The sequence below is a fragment of the Haliotis rufescens genome, unplaced genomic scaffold (genome assembly GCF_023055435.1).
Source record: "Haliotis rufescens isolate VD_foot unplaced genomic scaffold, xgHalRufe1.0.p SCAF_1, whole genome shotgun sequence".
NCBI classification, from domain to species: domain Eukaryota; kingdom Metazoa; phylum Mollusca; class Gastropoda; order Lepetellida; family Haliotidae; genus Haliotis; species Haliotis rufescens.
Genome location: NW_025963779.1, coordinates 44,970,325 through 44,984,506, shown reverse-complemented (window position 1 = coordinate 44,984,506; position 14,182 = coordinate 44,970,325). Strand labels below are relative to the sequence as shown.

At 39.6% G+C, this 14,182-nt stretch overlaps 1 protein-coding gene, 1 long non-coding RNA gene and 1 pseudogene across 3 annotated transcripts in view; 1 reads left to right on the top strand and 2 right to left on the bottom strand.

Moving 5' to 3' along the window:
• Positions 1 to 14,182, top strand: part of LOC124136483 (ras-specific guanine nucleotide-releasing factor 2-like) — a 977,843-nt gene that overhangs the window by 301,243 nt on the left and 662,418 nt on the right. The window lies entirely within an intron of this gene.
• LOC125371642 lies at positions 6,265 to 7,943 on the bottom strand (annotated as a pseudogene).
• LOC124136484 lies at positions 7,958 to 8,926 on the bottom strand. The gene is made up of 3 exons (XR_007221527.1): positions 8,852 to 8,926; positions 8,308 to 8,436; positions 7,958 to 8,028 (listed from the first exon to the last, which is right to left on the bottom strand). It is a non-coding gene; the product is annotated as an uncharacterized LOC124136484 (long non-coding RNA).

Below are 14,182 nucleotides of genomic sequence, written 5' to 3'. Positions count from 1 at the left end.
TTTTGCCACATTTTGCTCTAATTTTGCTTAGCAGTTGCTATATTTGCTATAGTTTTGTTTAGCAGTCGCCATAATTTGCTAAGCAATTGCATAAGCAGCTGGTTGATCGGTTTTTAATACGAGTTTACAGTGCTTCGTTGCTGCTAACAGTTTTCTGACTTTATCTCGTTCGAGCTTGGTATAAATAACATAATTTTCGCGTAGACATTCCTCGAATGAATCTCGGTCTTTGCAATGAAACAGTGCTACCCATTTGGTCTGCTCGCTAAGATCTTTCAGGACAGAGTTGTATTTTTGAGTAAGTACCCAAACGCTATGTTGAGTATGCCAACCGGAGAATGCTAAATACGAAAGCATATCTTTCTTTTTGGTGAGTTCTTTACTCGCACTGCAATCGTCTATTATGAAAAGTGTTGATTCTCCTTTGTATTTTTCGTGACATATTCGTAAACAGTCTTGTAAACGATCGCCCGGATCGACTCTGTGTACCCCATCGTCATTCATTACCCAATCTCTTGATAGGTATGTTTTATTAATGCTTATAGTCGGGCACAGAATAATAATATGATCAAAAACGTCCCGATAATGACTTTCTAAAATATCTAGAATAAAAGCTGTTTTTCAACAACCCGTTTGCCCGCATATGATAGCGCAGTGCGGTTCTTTAGGTAAAAGATTATCAATAGATTGCTTGCACGAACCGCCGATTCTGTATATTAAGTTGCGCATCCATAATCACATACAAATATATGTTTCATTTACCAGCCGATTCCTGGAGCTTCGTTATCTGTATGGTGACACCCTCGCTGGCATTTTCTATTCTCCTCCCACTGCCGTGTAGTTGGTCATCGTCCGTAGTTCGCATGTCGAGCCATAGTGCGTACTTCGTGGTGAGGTATTCACCCATTGATACACCCCCGAGAGACAGATCTTTCACGACCGTGTTAACTTCTGGGCTTCGTTTTATAGAAGGGAGTTTTTTAATCTCATCCTACTGTTGATACGCTAGCATTCCTTGACTTTATAGTTGATTAGGAACGCCCTCGAGAGTCAATTCTACTTTTGTAATCTTGGGATTGTATAACTTCTCGGTATTTCTTTTAAATGCATCGGAGGGGTCCTCGAACAACATTAAAATACCCTTCAACGATCTCGTGGGGACGTTTAGATTGATATTCCACGTCGAATCTCATCTCATCATGAACTTGGCATTCATTTCATAAATATTTCATAAATATTTCATAATAGATATATATATCAGCTGGGAAATCATGTAAGTTTATAAAATATAAGCAGTAAATTCAATGCAGAAGCAGAAGTAATGTTATAATATTGTAGCAGGTGATGAGTATTAAGAACAAATGAAGAATACATGTGAGAATTACATATATTTACTTCAAATAAATAAATCTCTCATAAAGCACTTGGATTTTCCCCCTGTTTTCTCAACAATTGTCCTTATACATAACAATACTTACGATAATACATAACAATACTACTCAAGAATGTGAAGCTGTTGGGATTTTTTTGAAAATTACACAATTGAAATGTCAAACCCATGTACATGTAAATGAGTCATTTCTAATAAAGATATGAATGAATAAATACATTTCTGTATTTCTTACAGATTTGAAACCGAAGATGATAGATAGGCAAATACACTATTTACGATACGTTATTTATATTACGTGACCATGTACAATGAAAGCATGTGATACAGTACTCATGAATACACAGTTTACAATGTGTAAATTGGGAGCAGAAGAGTGTATGTGTCTAGTACATACCATCTTCCCGAGGCAAGAGAGTTAACTGACTTTAAAAGTCCAGTTTCCACCCTTGCCGAACTAGGCTGGAATTCCTGGGCTCGATCGTAGCGCCACCAGTGGCTATTACGAGTAATCTCCTTTCTATGCCTCTCCTATTGACCAATCAGATTCAACCACTCATATCACTTGCATTTGCTTCAAACAAAACGGTGGTGCCCAGTCAAGACGATCTGATCGATAATCAAGATCTATATTGTGATCAAACAAGTCTTACATCGCGAAGTGCATCAAATTACGTGAGCACCTTGATTAAAAACATGAAAAGATATAGAAAACATCTGTTGACAACGAGTTAGCGGTGCACATGCTTTGCAAATCCTGCAGTCGACCGAAATCTGCATGACACTTTACGAACCGGATTTTGGTTTCGGTGCGCGATTTTGATTGGACTATGCATAGACTCAGCCCAGCCAAAATGTAACTCCATAATACCAGCCTAGTTCGGCAAGGGTGGAAACTGGACTTTTATAGTCAGTTAACTCACTTGCCTCGGGAAGATGAGTACATACATATACATAAGGTGTTTCTCTAAAATTCAAAGGGACAGTATCATGTATTCCCAAGTATCATAATCAACTTCGTCATGAACACCTGCACCCAGAGACAACAAAACCATGTCGTCAAGCATTTCTATTTTCACATATACATCAACATCAAGTTTATCAGTCAGACCTGAACAGAAACGATTTCTGACCAACAACCATCGGAAGATGACAAATTTGAAAGAACAAATCATCTGTTTCTATTTAATGTGTCTGTCTGTATAAAAGAGAAGTTATTGTGCTATCAAAACAATAGAATGGAATTGTATTTCGGAACTTTGTATTTCTATGTCAGGTACACACCACTATGAGTCAAAATCAAACTTGTTGCCATGGAAACAGAAAATATTTAAAAAAATTAAAAATCCCTATTAGAAAAAGGCACTTGCTGACAACCTGGTCTTTGTGTGTGCACAGTTTTAAGCAAGAGTACCTATTAGTTTCAGAGATATGGTCTGCACAAACAAACCACCATAAACAGAGTCAAAGTAAAACTTGTTCCATGGAAACACAAAAATAATAATAGTTTTAAAATAACAAAAGGCACCACTTTATCCGCCAATTAATACATCTATTAAGTATAGATGAAAAATCTTAAAGAGTGTTTGAATTCAGCTCCAGAAACAACACCTCCCCCCGTTTCTGTTCAGTCTAACTTGTTCCCGTGAAAACAGAAGACAATTTAAAAAAAATGAATTTCCTAAATAGCAAAAGGCAGCACTTAATCCCCTCATTAATACTTGAACCTAATTTGGATAAAATATATTTCACAGTCTTCAAGTAATGCTCTGAAAATACAGATGAACAGACAGATCAGATGATGACAATATCCAACCGCATTATATGCAGAGGGGATAAAAATGAATATGTGTACTATAATGAGAACAATACATGTATCAAATGCATGTCACCAAACCATCCCTTACAAACAACAAGATTGTAAGCTTGGTATAGTCCTTGTTGAGAAAGAGGACTAATTTCGAAATGACATCCTCAAGGGTTTTCTTTACATCTGTTACACGTGGCTGTCCCTCAGAGTTTTAACATGTAAATGTATTGAGAAGACCATCTTCTCCATCAGGCTGAAAAATTTTGCGCAGGTGACACAGATTCACTCCTGATCCAGGAATTTTCTCGTCAATTGACATTTTCATGAAGACAGGTAGGCTATCAGTAAGAACTGATATACAGTTGAAAAATTGTGCTTCACACTGGATGTTGAGCAATGCAGATGAAAATACAGGAAAATCAAATCTCCTTCCATTATGTGCTACAAGGAATATATTGGGAAACCCACTGAACCATTTACAAAACTTGTCAACTGCACACTGAACAGTTTCAGGCTGAACTTGTTTCCCATTGACCGTCATTGTACCACTATTATTAACTATGATACCAGTAACCTGTTGAACTGTAGTTGAGAATGGTACTTTTGGAAGTACATAGGTTGAGAATCCCTTTCTTGTTTCCATATCTGAAGCTGCAATCTGTGTGATATGTGGCATTTGTCCTCCAAGTACTGAAAAAAAATTCAAGCTTTAAAATCCTTGTACATACAATATGATATATAAGTACATGTATCACTTGATGCTTATTTAGGTGATGCTTTACTAATCACTGACCAATTGGCACAACAAATAAAAAATGTGCAATCATACGAAATGTTCATTCAAAGATGAATAGATTAATTCAAACTTACTTAGGTCTGTTTCCAGCTGATACAGTCGCAAATGTCCCACGGGGTACTGCTTCAGGTAACTGCTCAACATCTACATAAGTGGTATGCCCTATACCTGTGATATGAAATAAATACTGCAATAAAACATAAAACTTTTTCACATGGTACTTATTTTTTATTTATATTTATTTGCAGTCAGAGGAAGTCAGCAAAAATAAAGTTTATTCAAGCGTTTTGTTTGTTTGTTTTGTTTAACACCTCACTCAGCAATAATCCATGTGTAATGTGATGCAGAGGAAAACTATTCATCCTTGAAAATTAAGTAATGTTGCAGTGTGATATTGGTATTACTTGTTCACATATACTTTACGGAATATTTTTGAGTATATTTTTTTCAATAAATGAGGGAATTATGCATTCAAAATAGAATTTGGACACCATAACGATGAGTAAAGTAAAAATAATGAAAATGAAATTTACCCGACTCATAAGTGGTCCCTTCTAATGCTTCATAGGCACCCTGTGCGGCTACATGTTCCTACATGTTCAGGATATCACGTCTTCTTTTTGTTAAGGTAATTGGGATTTTAGTTGTACACGTTTTCTGCGCTGCATTTGCTTATCAGCATATTTTACAGAAAATGTCCTGGGAGAAATTCCTGCTGCCATGTTGACCTGAAATAGAAGGATGAGTTGCTGACACAGCCTGAACAAAATATACTGAACAAAATTAAAAACCTTCACAATCCTAAATTTTTAACATTTTGACCAGTTATCATTGTGGGCCCGTATTGTGTATTTAAACAGTAATGGCCACGTATTGTCTTCAGATAACACCCGTTTTTGTGCAGGTGAATCGATCAAAATCATGTGCACAGCACTATAGTGGCAAAAGTGGTTTTTCACATGCAACTGGTCACGTGGCCATAATACCGCACGTGTTTTCAGCCATACTTGTTAGCAGTCATTAACAAAAAAAGAAAAACCCAAGAAAACAAAAGTCTTTACGGCCATTTGTCATGCCACGCCTTTCAAATGTGCAACTTAAACATGCCATCTGCATGTTGCAGACGGGAATGTCCGTAGCTGAAGTCGCAAGGACGATGGGTTGTAGTCAAGGGACTGTTTATGATTTACAGACGCATCTACAGCAAACGGGTACCACCGCTGATCACCCTCGGCCAGGTCGACCACGTGTGACATCACATGCAGAGGATCGTCAGATTGTCTTACGTCACCTCCGTAACCGATTTTTGATGGCTACATCAACCAGAAATGAACTGTTTAGGGGTAGACTGAGTGCGCAAACTGTTCGAAACCATCTGAGAACTACTCACCTTCACGCACGACAGCCATACTGCGGGCCGATTCTGACTCAATTACAAAGACATCAACGTCAATTGTGGGCACAGTGACACTTACGATGGACTCAGAGGAATTGGAATCAAGTCTTCTTCAGTGATGAATCCCGATTTAATCTTCGATTTGCTGATGGTAGGGCGAGGGTGTGGAGGCGCCGTCATGAAGGTTACGCCCAGTGTTGTGTACAGGAAGTTGACAGATTTCGAGGCGGAAGTGTCATGGTGTGGGGTGCTTTCTGTGGCAATGCACGTTCCAGGCTTCTTGTCATCCGTGGCAACCTCAACGCTGCTGCTTACCGCGACCAGGTACTGGCACCAGAACTTCTGCCTTTTATGGCAGCACATGGACCCGGTTTGATCTTCCAACACGACAATGCCAGACCCCACACAGCAATTTTGACAAGGAATTTCCTTCAGAATGCGGGAGTCAACGTCATGGACTGGCCTTCAAGGTCTCCCGACCTCAATCCCATCGAACACGTCTGGGATGCTCTTGGCAGAAGTTTGCGCACTCTCCAGAACCAACCACAGAATTTGCAAGATCTTGGCACCATTTTGCAGCAACAATGGCGTTGTCTTCCCAATCATGTGTTCACAAGCATCACAAGGTCCATGCGGAGGCGTTGTGTGGCAGTTGTCAACGCACATGGTGGCCATACACGCTACTGAACTTGTGTGCCATCAGATTCTCGTGCTTGGGACTTATGATTTAAACTGTTGATGTTATTACCGAATACCGTAGGTGCTTGGAACAAATTATGGTTACCACCGTTAATTAAAATCCTTCTTTGGACATTTATGATTAAAAATTACCTTCTCTGATACATTTGTCCGTTGTATATCATATATGGGATTACTTTTTAAAATGTGAAGTTTTTAATTTGACTCAGTATAGTATGCTGTTGTTCTGTTTCTGACCATCTTTTACTTAGGAGCCTTTTCTTTTTACAATATAAATGAATAGTTTATAAAACATTATTTTTGTTACATGTATTTCATTGAAAAATACAAAAAAAACTCTGGAACTGTAACCCTGCTTTGAAAGTCTAAAAATACAAAAAACGGGAAAAACCAACATAAATTCAAAAACATTTAAAATAAACATGAAAAAGCATGCATCACAAGAAAACAAAAGCAAAGTTGAATCACATTTTTGCAAATAATGATATGTTAGTAAGTAGTTCAATCAATCAGAATGCAAAACAAACAACAACAACAACAAAAACCAGTTTCTGTTGAATATATACCTCAGACACATAGCTTCGATCTTCATTAATAAAGGCTGTTGTTGCTGCAACACGAAAGTCTAGGGACTCTGAATTCCCATAATGCAAAGATTTTGGTGCCCTCAATGTGACTTCGCGATTTGCATGTTCGCACTGTTGACTGGAGCCTAAATCAGCATATTGTTCGGCATTAGCAATAACTGGCTCGAACAGTTTTTTGAGCTTTGATTGTAGTTCATCATCTTTGAGAGGAGCTTTGTGGGGTAAACTTTTATGAGTATACTTCTCATTTGATGATGTACGTCTGAAGCCACAGAATCTGGGAAAACATAAACTGTGACCCCAAATTGATGAGGAATCAACGCTTTGAGATTTTTCTCCAGTCCTTCCTTGTTCCCTTGGTTTTTGGCGAATGCATATTTCAGACATTTCTGAATGTGCATAATCACACTCTAACTGGACTTTTTTCCTTGCAAGGCATATAAACTTTTCCCTATGTTTTTCACGATGTGATTTCTATCAAACCGTATTTTCATGGTAATGTTCAAGTGTGATTTGATATGAGCATTCATGGTATTATCACCGTCTCCTTCCAGGTAATCAACAGGAGTTCCACCCTCAGAAAGCTCCTTGATGCCTTGAACCCCACTTTTACATTCCATTAACCGAGCACTACCGAAGTGATTTAGGACACATCTGTGCTTTCGGATTGGTAGTCCAGGTCTATTCCTCATCCACCACTTGCATGTGCCACGTTTTCGGTGACCCACTACTGCTTTAACTACCTTCTTTCCATATTTGGCCTTGCTCATGAAGAACGTGTGTGCTAAAAATATAATATAAAAATTTTGGTTGCATGTTTAAAATATAATTGCTGAGGCACATGTATGTCATAATATTTTTAGGCAAACAGAATCATCATAATAAAGGTGAGGGTGGGCCTCGTTGGCTCAGTGGGCTAAGGTGCAAAATGGAACATATTGTCTTTCACCTCACGTTTCGACCTACATGGGTAGGTCTGCCACAGTACCTACTAAAAGTCACAAGGGTTCTACAGTTTTCTCCGCCACTCATCACTGGCCACTATCATGTTGGTGAAATATTCCAGAAGTGTTGTGTAAAGTAATAATAACAAAATAATGCCTCAGATTTCTTAATGTACTTACATGTAAGACTGTCAAATCCCCTTTTATGCCAGGCTGTATCAACTGCACAAGACATTCCACTTCTGGTCTTGCATGGAAATCTTGATAGAAGTCTCACACCCTTCTTAGATGTTAAGATCTTCTTCTTGCCGGGTTGTTTGTGGGGGGGGGGGGGGGGGGGGGGGGGGCCAGAGGAATTGGTTTAATTTCGGCAACAAGGCTGGCTGGATTTGATGGAGTGTTTACACTGAAACACATAAAAAGAAAACTTTGATACACATAATTAAATTTTCATGTCTGGCATACCAAATCAAAAGTCGATGGCTATATACAGCTGGCTGGCCTGAGACAATGCAGATAAAGTGACTTGTCTAAGGACACAACAAGCATCAACAAGTGGGTTTGCTAGGATTGAAACCGGCAACATTTTGATTGCGTGCCTAGTCGGTTAAACTCTCAATCATGCACTTGGCTACATGATCAAATAAAACTATTGTTTGTGTTTGAATTATTTCAAAATTCTCACCTGTTTGAAGATGAGACTGGTGGACTTTCAATATTAGATGCTTGAGGAGTCTGGTCAGAATGTCAACTTTCATCATCAGAACTAACATCAACTACTGGTACAGTAGAGGAATAGGATGACGACAATAATCTGAAAAATTAAAAATTAAATCCAAATTGTTTTCATGTATTGTCAAAATGTTTGTTTGAGATCAGTTATTGTTTAACTTATGTGGTGGAGGAATTTAACTGTGTAGCTTTAAGCTGCAAACACATTTTACCAATGCAATGATTCAACCCGAATTAATATTGGTTCTTTTATGTGCTAAAACAATTTCACTCATGAAACCACTTATTCCTTTCTGATGGATTGATCTTCCATGTCCCACAGGAATATTGAACCTATGGAAAAGTGTCTTGTTGTTTTCGAAAAGATATACAATAGTTGCATTTACATTGTACAATGGAATATTTTCAAAATAATCTCATTTCAATCTGAACATATCTCCCACTATTCAACACAAGATATACATGTACATACTAAAAATATATAGAAAAGAACAAACCTAATTTCAGGAGTGCGTCACGTAGAGGACAAACTCTTAAATCTTCTATCAACTCCCCCATGATCTTCGCAGCTTGTCGACTCTTATGCAATGTCTCTGTACCAAAGAAATAAACCTGATGGGTTAAAGTCAGACCAGGAGCAACAAAGTGAAAGAGGAATTCCAAATTCAAATTGGTTTTTTTTAATATCTGACGCCAATACAAGATGATATTCTTTGTTTATATTTGATGATTTCCACAATATCTACACACGCAGTCGTCATTAAACAATGAATTCATTTGATTCAGAGTATCCACCATGTTTATTGTATCCTAGTGTTATTAAGAATTGGTTTGAACACAAATGACTAGTTTCACAAACAAACATTGTTATGACATTGTATAAAACTTACTCCATCTCCATTCTAAATGAATCATTTGCAGCCTGTTGAGTCGACTTTTTGGCAACAGCTTCAACATAGCCTCCAGCCCTCCATTCCATGTTTTTTAAACTTCTCTGGTTGATGGGTTTGATATTTAATGTTGAAAGGAGATTATTCATCCTGTCTGGTCCCCCAATGCTATCGATCATAGCTGTAAATAAATATTAGCCACAATATAATTAGACAAACGTATCTAATATTTTTTTAGGAATGAGGGAGGGATGTGTGCATGTTCATATTGTTGGCAGTAAAAATTCAAGGTTAAGTCAATACTTTTTAAAAATCGGGCATAGCTTCCGGGCACCCGGCTAACCACAGGGTCTGGGAGCAATACTGCCTTAAATTCCACCCCCCACCCCCTAGACACAAGGACAATTGTCACAAGCGTGCAATGTCTGACCCTTTTCCCATGTTGAAGCATACTGGAAAAAAGCTTACTGTACTTACTTACCTTTTTTTGAAAAAACAAGACAACATTGCCAACATAAGACATTATCAAAACATTTGATATCATCGTGACATGAACAATAAGAAAGGCATGAACCTGAAATATCTGATCGAAAACAGGACAATATTTGTGCTATACATCCTCAGAATGCCAAAACTTTATGAAAGCATTTTATTGGTCATTAGAATCGATACTGTAAGTAGGAATAACCCTTACAATTTACTTTTATCCCCCGCCACGAAGTGGAAGGGGGATATAGGAATGGGTGCCGTCCATCCGTCCTTCCGTCTTTCTGTCCGTCCGTCACATTTTGTTTCCGGAGCAGAACACAAAAAACATGAGAGATATCTTAACCAAACTTGGCATATAGATAGGTCTTGTGGTGAACTGGTGCCTTTTGATAGTTTGGGAACCAGCCTACTTCATCACAGTGCATGGCCGCCGTGATATTGCTGGAATATTGTTAAAAGCGGCGAAAAACCATACTCACTCACTCACTCACTCACAGTGCATGGTGGTAACATGAACAGTGGCACCTGAACCAGCCTACTTCCTCACAGTGGGTATTGGTAACATGAACGGGGACACCCGAACCATCCTATTTCCTCTCAGTGCCTTGATGCAAGAAAGCGAAATCCTGTCAATTTGAAACATGCAGTACCAATTACTGCTGTAACAGCCTTGTTCTCTGTGTCAGACAATGCTAAATCTGTCATGGTTGAAAGAAAACAGTATCCAGGAACTTTAGCATGGGCCCTCACAATCCACAAGTCACAAGGTAGCACCTATGAGCAGATGATTGGGAACATGACAATTGCACTAGGAAGTAAATTTAAAGTCCAGGCTGGTCAAGTGTATACGATGCTCAGTAGGGTCAAATCAAGGAAAGGCCTAAAGCTTGTAGGTTTTGATGAACATAAAATTGTAGTAAACAAAAAAGCATTGGATGAGATGACTAGATTGCAGAATGAAAGACTGTTCACCTGGACACACCCTGTAGAGAACATTCATGGTGATGGACTCAAGGTAGCTCACTTGAATGTTCGATTCCCTCAGTGCTCATTTCAAAGATGTGAAGAAGGACACATCAATGATTACAGTGAAAGAGACCTGCCAGGATATAAAGTCTATCCAGGAGACACTACACATGGTATAGCTGTGTATGTTTCAACAAGTTTCAAGAACAGTGTCCAGCTATGTGATGTAATGTCATCTCGCAGTATTGAATACATTTCCTTTCTTGTTGGCAAGTTCTGCATTGTTTGTGTGTATGTTCCTCCAAAAGTGTCATGGACACGGTTGTCGCATTCACTTACTAACTTCATGCAGAAACTTCAGGATCTCTCCAAGCAGCATGAATGTGACCATGTCCTAGTTACTGGGGATTTCAACTGTGATCTGAGTTAAAAACTCAAACTTGAAGATTTCTTTCATGTGCGGAAAATGACTCAACTCATTCACTCTTTAACTTACAGTCTAGGAGCTACACTGGACTTGTTGTTTACTGATCATGCCAGTGCTGTAGCATTCCAGACTCCAGTCTACTACTCAGATCATCAGATGATTGGTGCTGTACTTCTCAGTACACCTCATGGTGACCCCTGCTCTCAATGGTCTCTAAGTAAAGCAAGAACTCCCTTACTTCTCTGATTATTGTTTAAGTTATAACACATCTCATAACAAATACAACTGTAAATGCATCTTAAACCTAATCAACTGTATAAACACTGCATTGCCTCCTATCCTGTATATATTCTTGTCAACCATATTCTGTACTTCACTTGCTTGATAACCGGACATGTCATATTGGCGGGGGATATGAGTATTTCATGCTTGTTAATAATGGAATTTTGAAAGCTTGTGGTGCCTTGCTCCACATTTTCATTGGTCAAAAGTCCCGACTTCTAAAACCAAAAAACCTGTCAAATTGAAATTTTATTGGTCTATGATCGATGACCAATGGCCATCTGAAACCCTGTATTATGTTTAATAATGGCAGGAATGTAAAACAAAAATAAAATTTACTTGTTCCAAGCTTTGTGTTGATAACAATACATGGCATCCCTGACTTCCCCTTCTTCTCCCTGTGCGTCTTCCCATATGGAACCATGTTGGTTTCCCCACATTCCGTTTCTGACATTTCACGTACAAATAGCCGCTAAGTCCTTCCCTCATCTTACCGACAATATTCCCATACGTTAATGGAATAGGGCCCAATTTGCAGTACTTGCAAGCGACGAGAATGGAAAGATGTTCCCCGAGCTCGACGATCCTTCCCCCTTCCTCCCATCTGTCTCTGCCTGCGTATTTGGCGAGTTCAATGTTTCAAAAAAGAGGACAGTCGTCGTCCTTGCAAGGATCGCCAAAGCAAACATGGCCAGCTCCATAGTTGTGATCGATGAGCACGTTTGATTTTAATATTTTGGTTTGATTACCGGTCTTTTTCTTTTTGAATCGACCACAGCTTTCTCTGTCAGTTGCCATGATTGTTTACAATAAGGGTCATAACTCTTACTCGGTATAACATCACCCGAACATTGCAGATGTTGGGAACATCGGTATAAGACGTAGTTATCACCGTAAGTGTCCAATTATACAGGGAATACCTTAATATTGATCGCAATTTCCTGCTTAAAACGTTCAGAATAACACGATTTAATAAAAATCTTTCATCAAAATCTGAATTCATCAAAGACGAGGAAGGTACCATAGCTGTAATTTGATTGGCTGCCTTAGGTAATGTGCTCAAATTTGACCAATCACGGACCTTGTAGCAGATTTCGGCAAGAAAGCGTCATTAGAAACCAATTTTTAGCCAATAAAATCGCATGTTACAGCTACGAAAAGACTCTAGGCGATGTTACGGCTGTGAAGATGAAAAAACAAGCTTTCCAGCGATGTGTCATATAGCAGTCTTCGATGAACGTGTTATTCATACAAAGCTTCGAAAACGGAGGATATTCCTTCATGTTACTGAGCGGACAGCTGCTGTTATTGGGAAATGGGTGATGACAGATACTAAACTGGGGGGCAAAAGAAAGTATAGGTCGAGTTCCATGATCGATAAAAAAATAACAAGAAGAGGTTTTGTTGTGAATTATAATATAATCTAGGGAGGGGGAACAAATGATTGATCAACCACAGTTTGAATGAAATTGTGCAATCACAGGTAATGCAAGCTCAAGGTAAACAATGGTGGGGTAAGAAATTTCATTTTTCAAGTTGTCTGAAATGTCACCAAAAAATTGTCAGACACACTACAAGTTCATTGTCGACACAGTTGCCTTCAATAGCGTGCATGACCTCCAGCTGCCTCAATGCATGCTGTGATACGCTCGCTCTTCGATCATGTCAGTCTTCTGATGATGTGGACTGGAATCTGTTGCCACTCGTCTCTCAGGGCCTGTTGTAACTCTTGTCTGTTGTCGGGAGGGTGATGGCTTGCTCTAATCTGTCTGTCAAGACGGTCCCACAGATATTCAATAGGATTCATATCAGGTGAGTGGGCAGGCCAGGGCAAAACATCAACGTTCTGCTGGTTTAGAAAGTTCCGAGTCAGTCTTGCAGTATGGGGCCTGTCATTGTCGTGTTGAAACAATGTCCCCTGCTGTTGGTTTTGTAAGAACGGAACCACAACTGGCTGCAACACTTGGTCCCTGTACTGCACAGCGTTCAGGTTTCCCTGTATAATCACCAAATCAGTCTTCTGATCTCCACAAATACCGCCCCACATTATGACACCTCCCCCGGTGAATGGATGGACCTCTTGAATACACGCCGGAGCCAAACGTTCCCCTCTGCGTTGATAAACTCGTTCTCTGCTATCATTTCGAAACAAGTTAAGCCGACTTTCATCAGTAAACAGCACTCGACGCCAATTTCTCACTTGCCAGCGTCAAACCTGCCTCGCCCATCGCAGTCTCAGGCGTCGATGTTGAGCAGTCAGTACCATTCCTCAGAAAGGATGATACGCTCGGATTCCAGCAGCACGAAGTCGTCGTAGTACTGTACGTTGGCTAATGTTGCAGCCGTCGCCATTACAAATCTGTTTCGCAGGTGAATGAGCTGTATCTGACCGTCTTACAGTGGTGTTGTCACTCAGGGTCGTCCGGTTCTAGGCCTGTCCTGTGTCCTCCCTGTCTGCCTGTACCATTGAATCAGCCTGGCAACTGTCAATGGTGTACAACCAAACCTTCTGGCAATTTGGACCTGTGTTGCCCCCATTTCGGCCATACTGATGGCTCTCTCTCTCTGCTCCTGTGACAGTCGTGGCATATTTTTTGTGTGCTTTCATCACCAACATCACCTTCTGACAAGGGCAAGGCCACAGTCATCATGGACACTGACCACTTCCATGAGCTAGTGAACAACGTCCTCCAAGACCCCACCACCTAGGATCAAGAAGGACCCAACCGCCAAACTCCTTCGCCAACATAAAACCCTCCTCAAACAACTTTGAA